Source organism: Paroedura picta, chromosome 3, assembly GCF_049243985.1.
Source record: "Paroedura picta isolate Pp20150507F chromosome 3, Ppicta_v3.0, whole genome shotgun sequence".
Classification (NCBI taxonomy): Eukaryota; Metazoa; Chordata; class Lepidosauria; order Squamata; family Gekkonidae; genus Paroedura; species Paroedura picta.
This window is the reverse complement of record NC_135371.1, coordinates 23,380,150-23,399,668: the sequence shown is the minus strand read 5'-3', so window position 1 is coordinate 23,399,668 and position 19,519 is coordinate 23,380,150. Positions and strand designations below refer to the sequence as shown.

Sequence of the window (19,519 nt, the reverse complement as noted above, 5' to 3'; positions counted from 1 at the left end):
GTCTCCAGGTATTTCCCAACCCAGAGCTGGCAACTATAAATAAGTTTCCAGGTACACACACACACATTCTCAGTTCTGAGGAAGTGTGCATGCACACAAAAGTTTGCACCTTGAAAAAAAGTCTTCAGAGTGCCACTGGACTCAAACTATGTTCAGGAATTGGGTGAGACTGAATTTATTTATTTTATCTATTTATTTAGATTTATATACCGCCCTCCCCGAAGGCTCCCCGAATGGAAAGGCTAGCTGGTTTCAACCCCATTTTTAGACATATTATTGGAGCATAGCACAGATAACCTACTCCAGGGTCCCCAACATTATTATGCCTGTGGTTCCCACAATTTTGAGAAAGGGCATTGAGCTCCACCACAGAACATCCAGGGGGTTGGCAAAACCCATCACAAAACACTGGGCGGTCCCAAGCCAAGTGCATTCCCACAATGGATACGGATGCTTCCAAAGAGGTGCTACATGCAGGTGCAAAGGAGATACCTTCTGGACTCTTCTGAGGAAGTGGAAAGCTAAAGTCAGCTTTTTGCTTGGGGGAAAAACCCTGTTTGATTTCCATTTCCAAGGGGAAAGTCTGTAGCCCAGCTAGAGGGCTATTTTGTACCCACCACCTGCCATAGCCCTAGCATTTTCCTAGTCATCCAGCTGGTTGGGAGCAGTCACAAACTCCATTTTAGTTCCTGCTCCTTTCAAGAGCCCTATGAGTTTTCTCGCTAAGACTCAAAAAGCGAAAGGGGAGCACCAGGAGGCACTTCATTGAGTGCTTCTTTGGGAATCACCGAGCTAACATCTGAAGGAACTGACAACCCGAATGGTGGAAACAATACAAACCAACCCTGACACAGCAGTGCTGTAAACGCACCCTCCCCCCACCCTTTTCCAGTCGACAAATCATCTGGTTTGGATTGACGGTGGGAATTGACAGGGGCAAGAAGCAATTGGCTTTGCTGAGTCTTAAATACAGTCCTCCTGAGCTGAGAAGCCAAGCCAAGTGAATGACTGCATTACCTCACCCCATTCTTCTCCGCGCCTGAGGCCAAATTCATGCCTGGCTCAGCTCCTTAGGTTTCCCAGAGGGGTTGAAATCTGGATCAGCAGGGCATCAAAAATCTGACTGACGAGACATGGCTGGAATGGCTGCTGCCAAATAAGACGTTTTGTGTGGTTATTGATTATGTCATAGTGATTACATTCACCGGTCACTGACCTGACACAGGGCCTCGTCTTCTGGAGATTTCAGGTGATGCTTTGAAGGCTGATGAGAAAGAAAAGGAGTTATTCACAGGGACTGTAATTATTATTATTATCATCATCATCATCATCATCATCATTATTATTATTATTATTATCAGAAAAGCCCATTGTATAAAAAATACAATGGGCTCTAGCATTCAACCCCCCCCCCCCCCAAGCTGGCAGCCCCGCTGAGGCCTCACCAGGCTGTGGTGAGGCTATTCAGGGCAGGGTACTTTGCCGCCTCCTCGTGGGGCTGGAAGGCGGGAGGGGAGACAGTTGGGGATGGCGTGTCCCCTACCTGATTGGTCTTCTGGGAGGGCTAGTGTCCTCCCTGAGTACCAATCAGAGGTGGAGATGGTTAGAGTGGGTTATGCCCTGTCTGACTGGTGGTTCAGGGTGAGTGACTCCCCAGGGGTCCAATCAGGTAGGGGATGAGTCCCAACTCCTCCCACCATCCATATCCAGCTTTATTTATGGTGCAGATTATTATTATTATTATTATTATTATTATTATTATTATTATTATTATATTTATTATTATATTTATTACCCACCACTCTTGGCACACTGCCTTGTAGCGGGTTTCATAATGGCCCAATACAATAAAATCCCCAAGTAAAATCCCATTAAAACCTGTATCCTTTAGAAAATCAACAATACAATACAGTACAGTACAGATGGCAGAAAAAGCTAATCCCTCCCCATCACGGGGAGGCTGTCAGCTGGTGTGGCGAGTGAGTACGACACTGGTAACGCCAATAATTGAGCCAGTGTGGCATCGTATTTTCCTTTATATAGGCCTTGTGCGTTTCCACCAGAAGTTGAAATAAGAAATCATTCAAACAAACTAACCCCAGCGTGGAGTAGTACTGCTTCAGAATGAAATATTTTAGAAATGCCTTAAGGAATGGATTTGAGATATGATCCTGCATTGGAAAAAGAGATGTGAGCTTTTCTCTCCAGTGAGTCTCCTTGGTTTAATGGGTCAAGGAACCCTGGTTTTCCTTTTACAAGAAAGGAGGTTCCCCTTAAATATTAGATAGCATTTTCTTTCAGCAAGGGCTGTTTGTAGATGGAGTATGCTGCCTCGGAGGGTGGTGGAGTTTCTTTCATTGGAAGTTTTTAGGAGGAGGCTGGTTGAGCACCTGTCAGGAGCATGTGATCTTTAAACCCCTGGGAAGGTGAGGCTAGACTGGATGCCTCTTTGTGGTCTTTTCCAGATTCTGATTCTAGTTTTTTATCAAAGGTAAAGCAGCCCAGCCAAGGATAAACCCGTGTCTATTTATCTTCCATTAGTGGGTATGGAAAGGGAGGTTGCAGTTACAGTTTTGCCAACAGCTGCATACATTTTTAATGCTAATTTTTGTTTCAAAGGCCACGGGAGATAGAAGAATGTCTGCAGACAACAGCAAACAGTTAGTTAGGTCTCCTGACTTTCTATACATAGCGGTCTCCCTTCTGAATAAAAACTATTTTATTCTTTAAGAAGGTGGGTACTTAGCTCTCTCTTGCATATGCAGACTCCGCCCACAAACCATGCATTTGAAACCAGTGGGTATCCATATGCTGCCATATCATCAGCTTTAACACACGCTAGCTCTGTATGCTCAATTAAATCCTAGATTAAATGTTGGATTTTGCCTGCATGTACTCTACTACTACTACTACTACTACTACTACTACTATTATTATTACTAGATTCAAAGCCCATTTTATAAATAAAATGGGCGCTAGGAGGAATGGGGCAAGGGCGCGGCGATGGCAAAAGGGGTCTGTGTGGGTGGGGAGGCAGGGGGAAGAGAGGCACGGGGGTGCTAACTAACCAGTAACTAACCTGGCGCACAGTAGCGGCGGGCGGCAGGAGTCGAGGAAGGCATCTGCAGCCATGGCGCAGTGGATGGGCGGCGAGGGCTGGGCGCGGTCTGGGGCCCGGGGCGGCAGCGCGGCGGCGCGGCGGCACAGCTCCTGCCACAGCAAAGTAAAAGCCGGGCAGCGAGGGCTGGAGGCGCGGCGTCAGCGAAGTGCTGTTTGTCGAGGCGAGGCCGCTCCGGCGGCCAGGAGAAGGTGGCGTGGCCCACCCTCCCACCCGTGGCTCTCTGGAGCCTTCTCCCGGCCACCGGAGCGGCCGGGAGAAGGCGGCGCGGCCCACCCCGCACGCATCGCTGTCTGGAGCAGCCGGCTCCTGATTGGCCCCTCCGAGTTTTTATCCCGGACAGGGCCCACCCTAACTCCCCCCACACATCCCTTACTCCTTTATTCAGTCCGCGGCGCTCTGTGCCGCGGGGCTGTTTAAAGATTATTATAGATTTATTTCCCGCCTCTCCCAATAGGCTCGAGGCAGGTCACAGCAATATAACCCCATTAAAATTCCCATTAAAAACATTAAACTACTAACATGACGGCTAAAAATCCCATCCCTCCCCCACTATCCAAAAAGGGGACGAGGAGAGAGTGGAGGGGAGTAACATACACTCCGACTCCCAGGGGAGGAACGATGTCCCTGGTTTGTTGACCCCAGCCTCTACCATAGACCTGGTGGAAGAGCTCCATTTTACAGGCCCTGCGGAAAGCTGACAAATCCCGCATACTCTATATGTCAGATCAGATGGTCCAGCAACATGTGGATTGGAGCTGGCAGTAGAACCAGTGTGCTAGGGGAGTAAGAAGGTAAGTCATGTTCCCCTGGGTAGGTGTAGGGTATGACCGACACTGAGCCAAATTTAGACCAGCTAAAATCTGTAATGTAGGTATATTTCTAGCCTCCTCTTGTCTTTCTCTACTCAACAAAAGGTCACACATTTTCTTTCAGGTTGTTTACCTTGAATGCTCTTTTCCTATGAAACTGCTTCTTCAGTTCTCACAGCCTGGAACACGTGACCTCTGTGGGCCAATGAAGAGCTCTTCCCTCTCTAATTATGGCTGAACAAACAGAAATGATGGGATGACTCTAATCAGCTTTTCTGCTGCAGAAAAGGGAGGAGGAGGTCTCCTTTGCCTACTGAAAAAGACTATGCGACTAGGTATTAGGGGACCTGCATGGACAAATCCCAAGTGGGGAAGAAACTTTAATAAGGAAGGGAATTGGGTGAGATTGATTGAAAAATCTGGCTGGATTGAACCTGAGAAAGTAGCAAAGAAAGTTGCAATTTTTCATTAATGTACTAGTGTTGTATTTTGGAAGTTGTATATTGGAAGTCAGTTGCTTTTTTAAAGTTTTGATGTATTTTGATTTTAAGCGTCAGCAGTGCCTGCATTGTTTAGCTAGGTGTCTCAGTTTAGTGCTCTAAATAAATCAGAAATGTTTACTGGAAAGAAACATTAAAATGGACATTAACTCTGCTGATTGCCTACAGAGTAGTTTAATTGACAATTTATAGTGAGAATTACGGATGTGATCCACAGCCTACTCATGGTGGGGCAATAAAATTGATTTTATTAGTATTATTCAAGGGCAGCTTTTTCCAGTAGCCAAGGCATGCAGTTTTCCTGAACTAAAATTGGGGGTGTTGAGCACTTCATCACAATCACCAGTCAAACTGATCTTGATTGAATGGCATCATGTGCCAATGAAGCCAGCTCCTAAATGGGCTGGCTCAGTGCTTTCTGTTGCATCTTGGCACAAGTACCATGGGAAGCAGGTCTGTGCAAGTGTAGCAGCCGCTTGTGCCACAGGGTCAGGTCACGCCTTGGTAAGTGGCAAGTTGCAGCTTGTGGCTGCTTTTGTGTTTGCATAGTTTGCACATTAAGTTTCTTGTTTACCAGGAAATAGCAGTAGCTTCTGGAGTCATGATCAGGTCATGAAGTCAACCCCAGAGTCACTTGCACTTCATCCTGTCTTTGCACCAGCACTATCAGGGACATCTTTTAAATGGTTAGCAATACTATCACTAAACATAATAAAGCTCAGGTAGACCACTCGCTCCCTACTTGATTGCCCTCCTGGGGTTGTGGCAACAATAGGGAGAGAACAAGCTCCCAATGAGGTGCAATTAGTTAGAACTATATGCAGACAACTCACTGCCTACCTAATTGGGCCTCCCTGGGAGTGTGCTGCCAATAGGGAGAGAATTCTGCCAACGAGGGCCAATCAGTACAAATTGCACTCTTTCAATGAGGGCCAGTCAGTTCAAATTGCAATCTGCCAATGAGGGCCAATCAGATCAAATTGCATACAGGAAACCCCTATCTGATTTGCATACTCAATCCCTATCTGATTTGCTGTCCCTGGGAATGTGCTGCCAATAGGGAGATAACACTCTGCTAGTGAGGGCCAATCAGTTCAAACTGCATACAGGCAATTCCCCAAATTAAATACAGGCAGCAGGGCACTGGCTGCTTTGGGCCGGAAGCACACAACCCTATTCAAGACTGCTTGAAACTAAGTAGATGCTCTCTGTTTGAGCACCTTGCCTAATAATAGAATAATAGCCCCTGGTTGGTAATTACTTACAGCCAGCTTGGTGTAATGTCTAAGAGCTGTGGCCTGTAAACTGGAGAGCTGGGACTGATTCCCAATTCTTCCACATGCAGCCAACTGGGTGACCCTGGGAAAGTCACAGTCACCGAGCGGTTCTGCCAGAGCTCTCTGAGCCCCGCCTACTTCATCGGGTGTCTATTGTGGGGGAGGGGGGAGGCAATTGTAAGCCGCTTTGAGACACCTACGGGTAGTGAAAAGCAAGATACAAGATCAACTTCTTAGGTCCTAGGGATGCCTTCTGGGTCTCGCAAATGCCTCTTTGAAAGTAGTTGGAACGACACCTTCTCACAAACCGGCATTTACTACCTCCTGGGCCCAGTCAGCCAGCCCAGCCCAGCCCAGCTCAGCATGATACCCTGAGCCATGAGGAATAAGGGTCCAGACTGGACGTGGCAGATTTCAAAACAATTCACCAGTCCTCACCAGCTGACAATCATGCATGCCACGAGGTGCAGTCTGTGCTTGGACAATATGCAGAGACTGAGCCAGCCGAACTGCGGTGTCTTTATTGTGACGGCAGCCAGAAATTTTAGTTGCAAATGCCTTGCCAAAGGAACCATGCCAGGCGTGTACGTTTTCTGGGTGGGTCAGCATCCTCCGGGGCGTGAGATAAAAGCGCTCTCAGAGCCCAGAGAAGCTCCACTGGACAGCATTGTGCAGACACAATGGCAGCCGAAAAGTGAGCCTGCTTCACTGCCATCGCTGCGATGCAGCAGGCATGATAATGTGGTCGGCTGCGCTGGCGTCAGGTTTTTCTCCACTTGCTCTCTCGCCGTCTGCTCAACTGTTTCATTATCGAAAGCTTCTCAGTAAACCAAGAGGCATTCTGAGCTCCAGGGAAAGAGAGAGAGAGAGAGGAGGGCGCTCAGGGGCAATTGTCTCCACCGCCCAGCACATATCTGCATTCCACAAATCAACCAGGGGTGCAACATGAGTGCCAACCCTCCTGATTGTAAAACCCCCAGGAGCCATCGGGAACCCCTCTGGATCCAGGAACCTCCTGCTGTGACCCATCCTCATTGTGTCCTACTCTTCTTTCGTAGAAACTAGAATTCCCTGCCTCCCTCCTCTTTTGGTACAAGCAGAAACGACCCGTCAGCCGAAGATGAATAAACAGAAAGAAATTTCCAAGCTGGCGATGGCAAAAAGCTTTATTCAGAACTAGTTCCTAGGTATAAAACCTCATTTTTGTATTTTACTTCCTCAGTAAGCTTATTTCTGAATTGTTTTTTTTTTCAGGGATACCAACAAAGTCTTCAACCCACTACCTAATTCTTATATTTTATATACCTTATATTTTATATTTTAAGTCATACAATTTGGGTCTATTAGTATCAATTTATAAATTTATAAGATAGCTACCTTTATGGACCTTTGATACTAATAGACCCAAACCAATTCAGAAATAAATTTACTGAGAAATTAAAATATGAAAATGAGGTTTTATACCTAGGAACTCGTTCTGAATAAGGCTTTTTGCCATCGCCAGCTTGGAAATGTCTTTCTGTTTATCCCTGCTCTTTTAGGCAACACTGCTGTACCCCATGTGACTAAATACCATGGCCAGGGCTGATAGTTTTTAAAGTAGACAATGCGCTGGTACACAACCAGAGCCCTGTTCAGACATTATGTCCCTGGCTCTGTGACTGTGTATACAGGCCAAATGTGCTATGCACAATCCTTCCAACATGCACAACTACTTTCAGAAGGAGCACAGGAGGTCTGTGTGCAGTGCATTTGTCCCATATGCACAAACATAACAACTGAAGAGGGCTATAGTTTTTGTACAGCCCGATATTCTACCAGACAGCTAAGGAGATGTATAACTAGGCAGTGTGTGTGAATTCAGAAGCCTGTCTTTGCTTTGTAAAATCTTCAGCCTAGGCGTCATTTTCCTTTCCTTTGTTCTCTGTCGGAAGATGAGTTGCTGGATTAGTTCCACTCTGTAAGTTCAATGCATAGCTAAGCATCTCCAGGATGACTTTAGGATACCTGCTCAGTAGGGAAGTTGGAAACCTAATCGCAGAACCGGAATGCAAGGAACTCCCCTGTGACAATCGGGCGCCTATGTATGAAATCCTGAGCTGTCATTTCAGCAGCATGTGAGCCTTGACTGTTTTTTAGCAGGCAAAAAAGATCAAATGAGCTGCAGCTCTGGGAGAAGAGTTTTAAACAATGCAGTAGCTGGTGGCCATTGCTTCCCAGTCATTCCCCTCTCCTACCTGGGACACAGGTCCAATACAGTTTGTCCTGTCTGAGATGAAAGGAAGGCTCACGTCTTGATCCTTTGTTTTTGCCATGAATCACAACTGATTTCCCCATAAGGTTTCCAGGGCAAGAGACAAACAGAGGGTGTTGGCCCAGGGGTAGTCAAACTGCGGCCCTCCAGATGTCCATGGACTACAATTCCCAGGACCCCCCTACCAGCATTCGCTGGCAGGGGGCTCCTGGGAATTGTAGTCCATGGACATCTGGAGGGCCGCAGTTTGACTACCCCTGTTGGCCATTGCCTGCCTCTGTGTAGCAACCACTGGACTTTCTTGGTGGCCTCCCATCCAAATATTAACCAGGGTTGACCATGCTTCTCTTCAGACAGCTGATGAGATTGGGCTAGCTTGGGCTACTCACGTCATAGCTGGTCATCCCTTATAAGAAGAGTTAGATGCATTTGCTCAAACCAGGGGGAAAAGCCATTGCTCTTGAAAAAGCAAAGTCTACTGAAACATCTGCAAAACATAGCACGGCTGCATTCACCGCTTCTGGTGACCACTATAGACTGGGTGCAAAGAGAAGAATTTACTCTGATTTCTCAGTGGAAATGGGAAGTGTAATCTACCTGGTATTGAGTCCCTTCAGCCTGTATCTTACACTGAATTGTACAATCAGCCTATTAAAGCAGACTGAGAGCAGCTCTCCATGATATCAGGCAGAGGGCGGCCACATCACCTTCTACCTGACCATTGCCAGCTTGGTGTAGTGGTTAGGAGTGCGGACTTCTAATCTGGCGAGCCGGGTTCGATTCTGCACTCCCCCACATACAGCCAGCTGGGTGACTTTGGGCTCCCCACAGCACTGATAAAGCTATTCTGACCCAGCAGTGATATCAGGGCTCTCTCAGCCTCACCTACCTCACAAGGTGTCTATTGTGAGGAGAGAAAAGGGAAGGCGATTGGAAGCCACTTTAAGCCTCCTTTGAATAGAGAAAAGCGGCATATAAGAACCAAATCTTCTTCTTCTTCTGACCATTATAGCTGGAGATCCTGGTGACTGAAGCTGGGATAATCAGATCTGGGCTTGGTCAGGGCTTAAGTGGTGACCATCTGAAACAGCCACAAGGGAGGAAAACTGGGATAGAAATGTAATGATAAAACATAAATCAGCCAAGAGCATCCATATTTCAATAGGAATGATTTTTGAGTCAAGCGTCAGGTTACACCCCATTGCGTTTACGCTCCATTGTTTTTAATGACTGGATTAATAATTTGCACAGTCATAGAAGCATGGTATCATGTGCAGCGAATGAACTCCAAGCAAGTACATTGCTAAAAGGTTAAACTGTCCTGTTTCTGCTGTTTTGTTTTTTAAAAACTGATTTCGCAGAAAGCTCTTGAACTCCGTGGGCTTCAAAACAAGCTAGGAGGCATTCTTAAAGCTAGGTGGGGCATCAAGGAGAGGAGAGGGAAGGAGGAACTGGAGTCAAAATAGCGGAAATGCCTCTTGGGACCACTGGGGATTGTTTAAAAACAGCCTTTGATTAAGAAAGGAACAAAAATGCTAATTTGAGATTTGAGAGGGATGCTTGAAAAGCAGCCCACAAATAGCATGAATTATTCAGGGCCAGGTTATTGTTTTTTGTCTGTGGTTTTGCATACGATAGAAGTTCCGAAGCTGGTGCAAATCCAGCAATTCCACTTATCGCTGTAGTGGAGAAAGAGACACAGAAGGTTCCCCTAACAGGGGAGTTCTGTTCTCCGCCTAGGATGGCTCACGATTAATGTGGCTGATTGGCAAGCAGTTCCAGGTATGCTCTAATTACACTTGCTTTGATTTAGACAGGTGCCATGCGAGTTTAGAACAGACGCCTTTTGCCGTATTTAGAGTGAATATACCTAGCATGAGGAAAAGGTGACAATGGTTGACAGGGGTCTCGTTACTAATCTCAGAGCCCTCCGTTCCTCAAACCCACCATTGAGTGCTACATGGAGGGGCTAGCACCATCCCCTTCACAGCAGTGTTTTACAGTGGTGGTCCCCAACCACCGGGCCGCAAAGGCCCTGGAACAGGGCCGCAGCTCCCTCTCCCCGCCCCCCCCCCCCGCAGTAAGAAACTTCCCAGGACGCAAGCTTGCAGCCCGGCAAGCTTCTTACTGTGGGAGGGGAGAGGGAAGCATGGCTGCGCACGTGCCATGCGCCATGTGCCATGCGCCCTCCCTGCTGCCACCGGTCCCCAGCCTGAAAAAGGTTGGGGACCACTGTTTTACAGCACTGGAGTACGGTCCGAGTATCACTGCTCTTTAGTCAGTTGCTGTTTTTTTTTCTCAAGGATTTAGGAGTGAATAAAGCCTAGAAGACAAAACTGGGGGAAGAAATGTGTTTTTTGTTGTTATTTCTTTAAAATAGATGCAATTTTGGCCAGGAATTTTTTTCAGTATATTAATAGTTCCTATTTAGATACACAAACAGCTGTTGTTAACACTGTTCTTTCAACACAGTAGGTTGGGGATTTGAACCCAATGGAACCTTTAAGACCAAGAAAGATTTATTCAGGGCATGAGCTTTCATGTGCACACACACTTCTAGCTAGTGTATATCGACTAATGTTTTCCCTCCAGTTTCTAGACTAGCCCAAATTCATCAAAGTTCGGAAGTGAAGCATGTTCAACCAAGGTAGGCCAGGGACAAAAGGAACGACTTCTTTACACAGAGAGTGATTTAAGTATGGAATTCAAAGACAGGATGTAGTGATGGCCACAGGAATAAACAGTTTTAAAAGGGGATTAGATAGACCCATGGAAGATAAGTCTATCAATGGCCACTAGACATGGTGACTGAGAACCTCCACATTCAGAGGCACTAAACCTCTGAATCCCACTGACAGAAGGCAATATCAGGGGAAGATCTTGGCCTCTACGCCCTGTTGTTGGCCCTCCAGAGAAATTGGTTAGTCACTGTGAGACAGGATGCTTGACTAGATGGACCACTGGTCTGATCCAGCAGGGCTGTTGTTGTGTTCTTAGAATTGCTGTTCAGAGGAAGGCAATCACAAACTACGTCCAGCCATCTCTTGCTTGAAAACCCCAAGAGGGGTTGCAACTTGATGGTGCTCCATTGCTCTTATTATTCGTTCTAATACCTGTATTAACAGATGGGGTCATTCTCAATTGGGCTTGGATGACTTAATATTCCTATTATAACAAGACTGAAATTCAGACTCAAAGGAAGTACTTCTGGGTAGGTCATCCAGCAGTAGTTTATGGCGTAAAGTATGAGCCATGAGACAAGTCATGGGATTAATTTAAAATATACGGTCAACTGGTCTTCCCGGCAAAAAGAAACAGTCCCTTTAAAAGCAAAATAAGAAGCAGATAAACAGGTACTTAATTATAGGATTTTACAAAAAAAACTTTTAAAAAGAACTAAGTTCCTCTCAGTTTCTTCGTCTTCTTTTGGCTGGATCACAGGAAATCCTTTGTTATCTGGAGAGGCAATGTTCTGTCATTCCGTGTTTCCAGTCCAGATGCAGCTCTCATCTGTGGACAATATGAAGCTGCCTTATACCAAGTTGCTCCATCAGTCCCAGGACTGCTTATTGTGGCTGGCAGGGCCTCTGGTTTACAGCAGACAGACACTTCTTTTCCAGCCCTGCTCCCCAAGATGCTCCCCAAGAGACAGGGACATTCTTCATGCAAAGCATGTACTCTGCCATGGAGCCATTGCTCTTCTCAAAACAAAGCAAAAAACCCCAAAAAGTCTGCCTCGGCAGAGAGCAGCTAAAAGACAAACGTCCCAGCCTTTAGTGAAAGCATTTGTTTACTGCTTTTCCAAAGCCTGACATAACCTACTTTCAATAGGCCTTTTTTTCATTAAAAGATATGAAACACAATTAGCAATGTTATACCACAAAAATATCCCATTACCTTCTAAGAGGAAACAAAATCCCAAGTTGTCCAAGGCCATACAAGAAAGATGCAATCAGGCACTTATGAGATCTTTAGAGGCAGACTATTCTAACCGGTCCACCATTCAGGGAAGGGAGATCAGTCATGGGCCTTAGTCAGGTGATGATCTTCCAGACCCTGTTTATGGGTCTCCAGTACTCTCTTTCTGGAAGTCATCCATCAGCTCAGCCGGTCACTTTGCTGGGCAGGAGTAGTGCCTTATATCCCAACACAAGCAAAGCACAACGAGGACAGTCATCACCTGTGTAAGTCACCTGCATGGGGAAAAACAACACTGCAAATAACGTTTCTATGACCTTGACATCTCTATTATGAGGCTGGTGATGGATCACACATTCCAGGCCAGGACAAGATGGATCAAAATTGGCTCAGCTACTTCATTTCACAATGCATGCAAAGCTGACCACTAAATTGTGGAGGAGGTTGTTGTTGTTTTGCCCGTCCTAGCATTGATTAACCAGCCCCATAGTGATCTGCTCAAGATGGTACTGTCCGTTGTCTCTACCTTCATTTCACAATACTATACTTTCTCAGGTCCTCACAACTTCCTTATCTTTCTAACCTTTAAAAGTCTGCTCAGAGGCAATGCACATCTCTTTTTCTGAATAGTCAACTCATGAAAGAGGAGGTGATTTCACAATGTGGTTTCTTAAGTCAATGATGACTTGATTCCCATGGCCAGGTGGCTGGTCAAATTAATGTCTTTAGGAGTAAATTTCAATTATTATGTAAATTTAAAAAATCCAATTCCCTGTATAAAAAGAATCCCACTTCAAAAGTATTATGGGGTTAGCACTTCAAAGAAACAGGTGAAGACGAGTGGAAGAGGATTGACAATATGAGAAGTTCATTTATATTTGACAACTGCATTTCAAACTGTTGGATGCAGGCTAAATACTCCATCAGTAGGAATATAACGTTCCTGTATCTCTGCTTCTACTACAGCCCAATAGATCTCCATTACATGCTCCTCTGGAGGGATTGGGCTCCCCGAGGATTGACAGGAAGGGATTCTGCAGAGAGAAGGCAGACTCAGAAATTGCCAAGTTAGTCTGGACACAACCCAGAGATTCCAAGACCAAACAAAGGATATCCCAGAACAAAAGGGAAAGTTGTTCCTTAACTGGAATGCAACTTCTCCAGATCTATCTAGTCCACCAAGCCGATGGTTGAGACCACAGCTTTACGGGCCTCTCTCCATCTCCTCTTTTTTGGTGTGACACCCCCCCCCCCAATTTATTACATATGCCATCTCCAGGCTAGGTAGCTGACGGAGGGAGTTAAGAGGCTGCACTGCCCAGGAAAGCCAGGTGGGGCAGTGTGGTGACCGGGGCAGCATGGCGCCCAGGTGAGCCACTGCTGCCCTGCCCAGCCAGGGGTCATTGCAAGGCAGCACAGAGGCCGGGCGGGCTACAGCTGTCATGAAGGTGAGGAGAGGGGTGGAGGAGCAGGGGGTCTGGGTGGTTGGGAGGCCTCTGGGGGCCGTTGCATAGGCTTGCAGAGGCAGAAGCACACCCTGGACGCCTATGGGGGCTGGGGGGCTTGCCAAGGTAGAGGCGCTACCCCAGAGGCCTCCGGGAACTGGGATGGAGGTCACACATCTAGCAGGGGCTGGAACGCAGTCTGTAATGCCAGCACAAACACAGGCGCTGCCCTCTATGCTGGATGAGGCCGGGGCCCTTCTGGGAGAAGAGGTAAGGAGGAAGGGAAGAGTACTCTTTGTTTGCGTGCTTGAGTATGTATGTGCTTGAGTGTGTATGTCTGGGGGAGGGGAGGGTCCGGGGAGTAGGTCGGGAAAGGAAGAGAGAAGGAGAGAGAGGGGAGGGTGAAGTGGGGAGGGATTGTCATGTGTGTGTTTGTTTGTGTTTGTGAGCAAGAGGGAGGGAAGGTGGGGGACGGAGACAGGGAATGGCGATGGATTAAAGAGCTCTGGAGCAGGTATGTGTCCCTCAGACCTGTGAGAGCCTGGGTGTCACTGCTTTTATTATTGTATTTTACTGTGTATGTGTTTTTATTGTAGTGAATTGCCCTGAGACAATATGGGGAGGGGCCGTATTGAAATTTAATAATAACAATCACTTGAACAAACCAGTTCAAGCTGCTCGACTCAAAGAAAACAAAACAAATCTTGAATTCTACCATTAAAATTCGGTTTCTTCGAACACACAGCATTAGTCCTTCCTGTCATTGTATTGAAGTAAGCCCTCCTAGGGTGCATAGTAAAAACGCAGAGGACGCCTAGCTATACAGGTTGCAGTATAGCAGTATCTGTGCTGTCCTTCCATGCTTTTTCCGTCGACCGTGACTCCGGCACACCAGAAATCCTCCAGTGTCACTCTAGATTATCATCTGCGAGAGAACTCTGAGCAAGGTTAGCCTTTGGACAGCATCCATCTGTGGTCTCCATCCTTAAATTGGGAAAAGAGCCAACTGCCAGCAGGCCCACAAACGACGAGTTATTATTTTTTTTGGAACGGGGGCTCATTCACAGCATCTTGCAAGAGAAAGCGAGGAAGCTTTGGCGACCAAAAAATAAAATCCCTAGGTAAAGTTTCCGATTAAACACGCAGCAGTCAAGGCAAAATTATAGGTGACAATTACTGTAACTCGATTAGAAACGATAGCAAATGTGCTTCCCTAAATCACTTTCACCAGTCTCCTAGGAGGCCCGAAAGATGGAGTGTATGAGGTTCATTTAATTTCTAATGCCGTAATTATCGCCACCGACAAAAGAAAACTGTGACAAAGCAAGGAAATAAATTTAGCGCTCGAAGTTTTAATACAAATTTTATGAGTAACCCAGTTGGCTGAGAACCATTTAATCATTCTCGTCCACCTCGCAGACAGCATGCAATGGCCCTCGTTCTGGGTGGCCACGTGGAGCAATGTCGTTCCACCCCTGCCCCTAACTCATCCGGAAGCAGGGCCACATTGGCATTGCAGAGATGGAGGGCCACACTCAGGCATGGAAACACGGGTATTTTATGATGTCAGGGTCTGTGCCCATGTCTCTTTGTCATAGGGGGAGCGGGGAGAACTGAGATCTCTTTCTGGGCTGTTACAACAAAATCAAGAGACTCTCATTAGTGTGGTTCTCGATAGATGAAGCAGTGGTGTTAGAAATGGCTCTGAATCAAACACATATGGACACAATTAAAAGGCCTTTCACCAAATACTTGCAGGACTTGACTGTAAGCTAAATAGGAGCCGATAGTGTGGTGCAAAAAAGGCAAATACAGTTTGGGGCTGTATCAACAGAGGCATTATGTCAAAACCACAAAATGTCATAGTCTCAGCATATACTGCATTGGTCAGACCCCACTGGGAGTACTGTGTGCAGTTCTGGAGGCCTCACTTCAAAAAGGACATGGACAAAATAGTGAACATGCAGAGGAGAGTAAGGAGGGAGGGTCTGGGGCGTGAGGTCCAAGCCCTGTGAGGAAAGGCTGACGGACTTGGGAATGTTCAGCCTGGAGACGAGGAGGATGAGAGGGGACATGATTGATGTCTTTAAGGATTTCAAAGGTTATCACTTGGAGGAGGGCAGGGAGCCGTTCCTGTTGGCAGCTGAGGACAGTACCCATAGTAATAGTTTCAATCTATGTGTAGTATGGTATTGGCTAGATATCAGGAAACTTTTTTTCACAGAGTATCTCAGCAGTGAAATACACTGTCTAAGTGGTGAGTTCTCCTTCACTGGCAGTATTCAAGCAGTGGCTGGATAGATATTTCTCAGGGATGCTCTAGGTTGATCCTGCATTGAACGGGGGACGGGGATGGCAACTAGATGGCCTGTTTGGCCCCTTCCAACTCTATGATTCTATGTGTGTCCACAAGAAGCTGCCTTATAATTAATCAGCCCACTGGTTCATCACGCTCAACATTGTCTACTCTGATTGGCAACAAATCTCCAGGTTCTCAAGAAATGGTATTTTACATCTACTTCTGCTTGATCTTTTAAATGGGAGAAACTGGGGATTGAATCTGGGATTTTTCGCAGGTAGCAGATGCTTTACCTAAGTCTCCTTACCCATAAGGGATGACTTGAACAAATATACATATATATGAGGAGAGAGAATCATGACAGCAATGGAATCGAGAGTGCCAGATAGCAACAGTGCTTTGTTTTGTAATGTTCTGCATTTGATTTTTTAATTGCTAGCCTTTGTGATCCTGTTAAGGCTGAAAGGCAGGATACAAATTTTGTAAGTAAATAAATTGGAGGAGCAGGTGACTAAGCTAGTTCGGAGGGGGGATTCAGAAGAAATGGATTATGATGAGAGACATCATCATCATCATAGAATCATAGAATCATAGAGTTGGAAGGGACCTCATGGGTCATCTACTCCAACCCCCCGCATTATGCAGGACACTCACATCCCTATCGCTCATCCACTGCAACCTGCCACCCCCTTGAACCTTCACAGAATCAGCCTCTCTGTCAGATGGCTATCCATCCTCTGTTTAAAAAATCCCAAAGATGGAGAACCCACCACCTCCTGAGGAAGCCTGTTCCACTGAGAAACCACTCTAACTGTCAGGAACTTCTTTCGGATGTTGGGACGGAATTTCTTTTGAATTAATTTCATCCCAATGGTTCTGGTCTGTCCCTCCGGATGATCATGACCATCGTTATAATTTTTGTTTCCTGTCCTTTCTCTTCAGACTCAGGAGGGGGTACATCATGTTGAAGCATACAATATACATTAAATAGCTAAAACTCTAAAACAGCAAAACCGATTTAATTGCCTATTCTGATGAGGAAGGAGAGGAAAGATGGTGAGGAAGGAGAGAGGGGGACAGGAGGGTTCCTGGTCCCAGGTGATGTATAATTGGGGCTTTGACAGGGAGGCCAGCTCAATGGGCAAAGAAATGGGTAAAGGGGGAAGAAGAATTCTTCCAGACATAGGATTGAGAGAAAAATGCCAACATGGGTGAAAAAAGAAGTTCCCTTAAACGTTTGTCAGCATTAGCAATAAAAAATTTACCTTAACAGCTGCTTTGTTCAAAATGGCACACTGTCTACCCATATAGCAGTATGAGGTGGTAATGAGGTGGCAGAAGAAGAGTTGGTTTTGATACTCTGCTTTTCTCTACCCAAAGGAGTCTCAAAGTGACCTACAATCACCTTCCCTTCCACTCCTCACAGCAGGCACCTTGTGAAATAGGTTGGACTAAGAGGGTTCTGAGGTAACTGTGACTGGTTAAGGGTCAGGCTTCATGTGGAGGAACAGGGAATCAAGCCCAGTTCTCCATTTTAGAGTCTACCATTCTTGACCACTACACCACCATGGCTCTCATGTGCCACCGTGACTTCAGTTCTGGTTTATATGGAACCTAAGAGGGGAAGAGGTATTGCAGCACTCACAAGCTATATGTGGTAATGGAACACTTTGTATTTAGGTTGGCCCTGAGTACAAAACTTTAACAAGAAGCTATACTCACCAACAGGAGAGGCTGTGACCATGGCTTGAAAGGTGAATTCTGAACCAAAGTATGTGGCGTTCTTAGCTATGAAAACTCACACTTCTAAACTCCGAATTGATTAGACTAATAAAAATTGTGCAAATCAATTTATTCATTCAGAAATGCACAAAAGGCATACTTTTATGCAAGCTGGGGATCTGCTTTATTTAGACCAGGGTGTAGTCGGCAAAGCAGTCTTGCTTGATTGGCCAAGGCATCAGTTCAAAGACTTCCTGGTTCCTGGTTGCAAGGCTTGTCTTAAAGTGACTGCGCTCCAGAAGCCCTACCTTCTCTCAGCAGAGATTTGCTTCTTGTTATTTCTCTCTCCTCTGCTGTCTCCAATCCTCTCCCTCTCTCGCACCCTTCAAGAAAAGAAAGAGGCTCCTGCTGCAATTGGCACCCCTCCCCATTCTGAGCTTTCCCAATTGAGAGCACAACACTTTCTGTTTCAAAGGGGGAGGGGGTTTGGCAGAGGAAGACCTGAGTTCAAATCAATCTAAATTCAGCAGGATCCACAATGGAAAGAACAAAGTAAGTGTGGAATCAGCCCAGGACATTTTGGATAGGAAGCTGTATGGTCCTTTATACGAGTCAGGATTGCAGTTTTAGGCCCACCAAGATCCTTCAAATTCCTCTGGTCAAGCACACATAATCTGGCTATTCTTGACTTTTGTTCTTTCCCTTGAACATAATAATCACAGCCCACAGAAATGTTTGCTGACGGAAACATTGCAGTTCACAAGACTTGCTTTTGCCTTGAACCATTCTGCTCTTGACTCTTCCTGCAGGTTTGTCATGATGACTTAGCATAATTACAGTAGCGCCCAGCAAAGTGAGGAATCTGAGAAGGGCGGAAATCTCTGAAAACATTTCTATGGCTTTATCAGGAAATGCTGCGGCAGTCAAGAGGCTTCCAGGTGAGTTGGAATAAAAAGTGCTCTGCTGCCATCTTCAGGGCACTGTGCATGCAAGGCGAGAGACTTGGCAAAGTGAGACAACATGGCTTCATCTGCCTTCTCCAGTTTTTGAGGAGGCATTTGTAGAAAATGAAACCTGATATACATTTATTTAGCAAAGTACACCCTGTCTTTCTGCCCCGGACTGTGACTTGCCCAAGCTGGCTGCATGTGGAGGAAGGGGGAATCAAACCTGGCTCTCCAGATTGGAATACACCATTCTTAACCACTACACCAAGCTGGCTCTCAGCAATGGAAAAGGGCAGGGGCCGCCATTAATGTCTGGCCTGTGACACACTTTCAGCCACATTTGGGTCCCAGCCCACAAGCTGGGAAGCAGTTTCCTAGGGTATAACTTTTAAGAGTCAATTCTCCTTTCATGAGACAGGGACTTCATGACTCTCAAAAGCTTATCCTCTGGAAATCCCGTTGGTCTCTCAGGTGTTTCTGCACTCGAATCTTGCTCTTCTAATCCAGACCAACACAGCTACCCACTGGAAAATTCCTGGATTGCAGTTGCCTGTTCTACAGTTTTGCGTGGCTAGAGAAAGTTGTACAGTAATTCTGGGTTCACAGAACATCCAAAAATATGAATGAAATCTACATAATATTAGGAGCAACCAAACTGACCAATTTTTAAAAACCTATGTTGTTGTTGTTGTTGCTGTTGTTGCTGTTGTTGTTGTTGTTGTTAGGTGCGAAGTTGTGTCTGACCCATCGCGACCCCATGGACAATGATCCTCCAGGACTTCCTGTCCTCTACCATTCCCCGGAGTCCATTTAGGTTTGCACCTACTGCTTCAGTGATGCCATCCATCCACCTCATTCTCTGTCGTCCCCTTCTTCTTTTGCCCTCGATCGCTCCCAGCATTAGGCTCTTCTCCAGGGAGTCCTTCCTTCTCATGAGGTGGCCAAACTATTTGAGTTTCATCTTCAGGATCTGGCCTTCTAAGGAGCAGTCAAGGCTGATCTCCTCTAGGACTGACCAGTTTGTTTGCCTTGCAGTCCAAGGGACTCACAAGAGTCTTCTCCAGCACCAGAGTTCAAAAGCCTCAATTTTAAGCTATAGCATCCCCAAAAGACAGGTGTCTAGCCAATGTTCAATGATTTCCCAAGACAGAGAAATGTATCTTCCAGGTAATGGGCTCCATTGCGGATGCTGTTACCACTAGGAAGTGTCCCCTACTGTTCACCGGA

The 19,519-nt window shown here is 46.2% G+C and overlaps 1 long non-coding RNA gene across 1 annotated transcript; it reads right to left on the bottom strand.

Moving 5' to 3' along the window:
• Window positions 1-11,235: 11,235 nt before the first annotated feature.
• LOC143834548 (uncharacterized) lies at window positions 11,236-17,502 on the bottom strand. The gene is made up of 3 exons (XR_013229812.1): window positions 17,346-17,502; window positions 11,859-12,154; window positions 11,236-11,471 (listed from the first exon to the last, which is right to left on the bottom strand). It is a non-coding gene; the product is annotated as an uncharacterized LOC143834548 (long non-coding RNA).
• Between the last annotated feature and the right edge of the window lie 2,017 nt (window positions 17,503-19,519).